Here is a 6,652-nt window from a genome sequence, read left to right on the forward strand (position 1 = left end):
TGAGAATTTTGGTCACGCATTCAAACTTTGGGCAAGATTTTGTTGAAGCAAGATGCCCACCACTACACTTTGCGCTCTTGATTCAGAGACTTCCTTTCCTTAACCGTGAACCAGGGCTGAGATGTTTAGAGGTCGACTGTCCTCACAGACCATTCGAAATCGGAGACGACGTCGTGAACGGTATGCCCTATGTTGTGTACAGGAAGTCGACAGATTCGGGGGCGGAAGTTGCATGGTGTTGGGTGCTTTCTGTGGGAACAACCGTTCCCGACTTCTGGTCATCCGTGGAAACCTCACAGCTGCTGCTTACCGCGACCAGGTCCTCACCCCTGAACTCGTTCCTTTCATGGCGGCTCATGGCCCAGGTCTACAGTTCCAGCATGATAATGCTCGGCCGCATACCGCCATGTTGACACGAAATTTCCTTCAAAACGCTGGAATCAACGTCATGGACTGGCCATCGAGGTCCCCTGACCTTAATCCAATAGAGCACGTTTGGGATGCACTTGGGAGAAGGCTTCATGGTCTTAGGAACGAACCTCAGAATTTGCAGGAACTTGGCGCTGCTTTGCAAGAGCAATGGCGCAGAATCCCCAACCACGTGTTCACAAGCATCAGGCAGTCGACGAGGAGACGGTGTTTGGCAGTGGTGAATGTGCGGGGCGGCCATACACGATATTGAACTGAGAAATTTCGCATTTTTATTCTTGTGACTTGACATTCTGTATTCCCATGTTTTGGAACGGCGGTGTAGCCTAATGGACTTGTATGGTCAGTGTATCGAGTACATCACACAGATCTCAGCAATGAAATAATAACAATTTAACCATCTTACCATCTCTTGTTCTTTTGTAGTGCCCTAAAGAATGTGAAGTTTCTTTTTTGACTCAGTATATAAAACCATGTTGTCAATAGACATTAAAACGACATTATTTACTTTAAATCATTGCAAGTATCTATATAGCTGTCTTTCATTTCATAGCTTTGAGTTTCATATATACATAGATTTGTCAGTAAACCTACATCGTTCGAAGACAAAAGCAATATAAAGTAATACCTTTTCGACTTATAATAATGCATTTAAGACAGCTAGATGAATGTTGTGTTCCTATAGAAATGACATATCCAGGTAAACCGATAGTTATAGTCAATCATCAGATTACTGACAGGACACAAACGTAAACTTAAATCAATATCCCCAGGCTTTTTCTTTCCTCAGTTTTCGAATTTAGTAACACCGTTCTCAGTATTATCACCGATAATCTCGGCATCAATTAGGCTTTTAAACTGTCTGTATAGATTGCATCTCGGACTGTCAAGAAGCACTTATTCCAAGACTGATGATACATATCTGTTGCAACTTTTTAAACAGCTTGATAACACAGTTTTTTGGTTCAGCAATATTACAATATGGCGGCAGTAAATAATCGATCCTGGACCTGACAGTTCAGTGATCAACAGCATGAGCATCAATCTGCGCAGCTGGGATACGATGACATGTGTCAACCAAGGATTGGTAGGGAGGTTGCATGGGTCAGATCTAAGGCCTATTAGCTTCAACATAAAGAGTTTAAATAGGGGAAGTTCTAAATACACAAATACACAATCTAAGGCCTTAATGCTGAATGGTGTCCAGCTCTTTAGCATCTGCTTTGCGAGCTTAACAATATATAAAAAAAAACTTAAACAAGTTTAGATCTATCTCATGTTCTGTAGATTCAGAGCAGTGTTTGCTGGTATCCAGCCAATTTAGCTTTTGCAGCTACTTTATGGATGTTTAAACATTTAACTTTCAGATATTTAATGAGTTATAAAAGACATCTTAGTGGCAAAGGTTATTCCTGAAAACGTCCTAAAACAAGTGTTTGCCACTGATATGGCAATGTCCCCCGACGCTAAAGAAAGGAATATCTATATTTACTATTTTTTATTTTTTGGCCTGAAATGACTAGTGTCTGCATAATCACCCAATGTAGGCTGTCAACATAATTGAAAACATTGGGTTCAATGTTTTATGAGATATCGCGTTTAAATAAGTCTGAAATGAGGTCAAAGCGTTGTGGTGACCTTGAAGATAAGGTCAAGGTCACGCAAATCGACTGGTGTCTGCGTAATCCCCAAATTAGGCTGACACCAAATTTGAAGACATTGGGTACAACAGTTCATGAGATATCGCGTGAACAAGAGTTGGAAAAGTGGTCAAAGTGTCGTGGTGACCTTGAAAATGTTGTCAGGGTCCACGCAAATCGACTGGTGTATGCGTAATCCCCCAATGTAGGCTGACACCAAATTTGAAGACATTGGGTACAACAGTTCATGAGATATCGCGTTAACAAGAATCGGGACGTACGTACGTACGGACGGACGCTGCTGAATACATAGTCCCCCGTTCCTTGCTGCGGCGGGGGACAACTAAATTTTCTAAAAATAACTGGGGGGGTTTGTGCATTTTGTCTGTTTTGGCTTTGGAAGACTTAGGTCCATTTTTCAGTATCCTCTTGTGTCTTGTTGAGACAAATCTGTAATTGTCTCTCAATAATGTTCATCTTTGTCATCAACAAACTTCACCCATCAATCAGCAACAGACTCCTCAATAGTATCCATCAAAACCTTTGCAAGGCTGTGTATCATTACACTAAAAAGAGTAACTTATAAAATGCTATCTTGAGGGCAAATTCAACAGACAATGTGGAACCAAGTCTCACTTTAACATTCCTTTCGTCTAAAGCTCGTGAAATACAATCAGGCATACGGCCTCAAGGACCGATATTATGCAGATCTTTCACAATACCATACTTCCATATTGTATCATAGGCTTTCTCCAAGTCAAAGAATATTGATACAATTTGTTGTTTTTATTGTATAACCGTTTCAGAAAATAATTACCATCTCGCAAGATAATCAGCGTTTTTACTCAGTGTCTAAAACCAGACTGGATATGGAATTGATTGAGTCCAGATACCTGAAAAGGCGCATATTGATCATCTCTTGTTATAAGGTTATTGGTTTCAAGATACCAAGTTCATCTATTGTTTACCATTCGTTCCATGGTTTTACAGATACCACTCGTTAAAGAGATTGGTCTGTAATTAGACGGATCGGTATGATCCCTGCAAGGCGTTGTTATAGGGACTACAATGGCATTACACCACGATGTTGGCAAATTCCCTGAGGTCCATATTGTGATAAAAATCTTTAGATGTGTTTCCAAACATACTTCAGGCAAATGGTTCAAGAGCGGATAGCAAATATTATCAGCCCCTGTTGCTGTATCATGATGCGCTTGCTCATTTAGTGGATATATTTCATTGTAATCTTCACCATTGTCTGAGTTGAAATCAATTCTTTTCTTTTCCTGTTGTTTCTGGTATTTCTGAAACTCAAAAACAAAATTAGGTGAAGACGAATGCTTGGCGAGAGATTCACCAAGCTTATTGGCAATGTCAGCCTTATCCGTCACCATCTTCCAGATGGTGCACAGCAGATCTGTAATCTTTGCCCTTTATCATTTGTTCCACAGCTTTGAAATCGTTGTGCGAGAATTTATCTTACACTTAATTTCGCCAAGACTGACGCCTATTATGCCCTGACGCGCCTGATATAGTATTAAGCTTGGAATACCTTAAGAACCGTTTCTTTTCATATTTGGTACCTAGGTTCATCACAGTAACCAAAAAGTCCCAGTCAGGTTTGGTGACCTTCAGTTCAAGGTCACAAGAGGACATTTCACTCTTATCAGCGAGATATCTCTAGAACCGTTCGCTGGATTTTTTGTATCTTTGACACCAAGCTTCATTTAGGGAAGCCGCAGGGCACGGTCGATTTTAGGGACCTATTCAACATGAGTTAGTGAGTGAGCAATAGTTCAGCCATATCGTGACGAGAACAATGAATTTTTTACATAGTATTTAATGGTAAACTGTAAAACCCTGTCAACTAAGGGCAGTAATTTAACTAGATTATCACAGATTCGAATTTAAAACTAGTAATTAAATCTAAAACAGTGTAACTAAGATGACAATGCAAGGTAAAATCAGGCTATATATATTGCCAACAACTGAAGGTAGATCACCATACTAGGGACCATGGGGACTTACAGTACATTTGCTTCATGCATGGACCCTAGCTGGATTTACACCATCCATTCAACTAATAGCAATGTTAGATAATCTAGCCACAAATTTAACGAACATATATTCTACGATTAAAATGGTAGTAGGTTTAAATTTACTTTGAATGGTTTGGGACCCTCTCAGGAAGACCCATTCAACATGAAGAATGTTTGAATCTGTGATAGATAGATTATTAATTTAAGACACAGAGCATAACACAAATGTGAACAGGTAGGTATTGTTTGGTTCCGTTCTACCATTCTGTAGTGAAGTGAAGCGCTTGACATTTTGATTTTTCAGTTCCGAAAGTATTTCCTCTGCAGACGTGTCTGCGCACTTTTGTTGTAATGAATAGATTGACTGCTGCCGATGCAAACCCTCCTCAAGAAGCTGACCACCACGGAGACGTGAAACATTCTTTACTTTTATCTATCTATGGAAAAACTTATATAGCACCATATTCAGAAATAAACTGCTCTTCAGTGCTTGAGAAAGTTAGTTGTTGTATGCTTCACAGAAGTAATGAGTCTTTAGCTGTGATTTGAATGAGTCCAGGTCGTGGTTAGATCTCAGGTGTTGTGGGAGGTGATTCCACAAGTTTGGTCCGGCAATTTGAAAACAACGGCTGGTGATGCGACTGTTGTTTTAGTGCAGGTGGCTGAAGGAGAAACTGGTGAGGATCGAAGAGATCTGACAGGTTGATGTCTGGTTATCATGCTGGAGAGATACTGAGGGGTTTGATTGTGGAGACGCTTGAAGACAAGCAGGACAACTTTGTATTTGATCCGCTGTGGCACTGGCAACCAGTGTAGATGTTGGAGAATTGGTGTGATGTGATCATGTCTCGCTGTTCTTGTTGCGACTCGGGCTGCTGAGGTTTGTACAACTTGTAACTTCCTGATCAGACATGATGGCAAACCTTGCAGGAGTGAGTTACAGTAGTCAATGCGTGACAACACACAGGCATGGACCAAGGAGATGGCAGTTCTTTTGTTCATGTACTTTCGCACCATGGCAATGTTGCGGATATGAAAATAAGATTTCCTGCAGACAGAGTTTATGTGAGACTCAAGTGTCATGTTTGCATCGGAAATGACACCGAGATTTCGGGTCTGTTTGCTTGGGCTTATCTTATGGTTGCCGATCTGGAAATCTGTACTTCTCCTCATATAGTCTGGATTGTTTTTGATATAACAGACGCATTGATTTTAGGCTTGTTCATCATCCATCCATCCATCCATCCATCCTTCCATCCATCCATCCATCCATCCATCCATCTATCCATCCATCCATCCATTTGTAGCGCCGATATCCAGTACACGTGCTTAAAGGCGCTCTGTTTTCCTTCGATCATTGGATATCAATCACAACGGCACATCGTATTTTTCAATCTCAACTCCCTGGGGATCATACAACTATTGCTGCCTACTAGGCGCACCGAGTTAATGTGGCTTTTCCATCCTTACGAGGTACCCATTCACAGCTGGGTGGACTGGGACACATAGTCAAAGTACCTTGTCCAAGTTTACTGCACGTTGCTGTACCCGCAACTAGGTGTTTGCACGTTTTCATGTTGCCACCATCTGGTCATCTACCAACGGATTCGTGGGTTCTTTTAAGTGCACAGGGCTGTGTACTGTACACTAGGGGTTGTGACAACACTGAAAGAGTGTGCACTCAAAGTTGACTCCCAAGGTTTTTTACACACGGTCACAGGTGGGCTCGATCCCGACATCTCCAAGCTCGCAAGATTACTAGCCAGGCGCCTTAGACAGCTCGCCCACCGCGTTCGGTTCTAAACAAAAAAATTGAGACATATAGAATTTAGAGGTCATGGCCCATCAGAAGCCACCTTCTTGCAAAGGGATTCTAGGACAATATACAATCACTTAAATTTCAAGATTCGAAGCCCTAATATGATATTACGCTGAAAATGTTCTTATCAAAATACGTTCCCAGCTCAGGGCTTGACGTGACCAGCCGATTGATAGAACCGGGCCCTTCTACCACCCGTCTAGGTGAAACCAGAGTCCAAATGGTGTGTTGGGAATAAAGAACACGGTTTCAGGCTTCTATTTTCAATTCGTCATTTCTTTTCATTTCGATTTGAACCAGGCAGTTGTAGTGCCATGATGAAAGGAAACAGTTTTAGCACTCCTGCTCCCCACCCACCACGGAGTGTCAACAAGGACAGTGTTATGGAGCACCGGATCTCCAGGATACAGGGGTGTTATACTCCAGAGAATATGACACAAATAGCAGTATTTGTATACCAAATTTAATGTCAGATTGATTCTGCTCATGACAAGAAATAGGGCACACACTTAATTTTGAGGTTAACATCACCAGATGGAAACACGAGCCTGCGCATAGGACTTAAGACAATTGCGATTTTCATTAATAATATTCATCTACTCAGTCACAATAATGCTGATAGTAGTGAATAATTTCAATATGAATGTTTTCCATGCACAGGGCATGGCATGGCCAGCTGGTTGACCGAACTGGGCCCATTCTACCACTCGCCTAGGTGAAGTAAG

This window comes from Haliotis rubra, unplaced genomic scaffold (assembly GCF_003918875.1).
Source record: "Haliotis rubra isolate DU_JTF1 unplaced genomic scaffold, ASM391887v1 Scf556, whole genome shotgun sequence".
NCBI classification, from domain to species: domain Eukaryota; kingdom Metazoa; phylum Mollusca; class Gastropoda; order Lepetellida; family Haliotidae; genus Haliotis; species Haliotis rubra.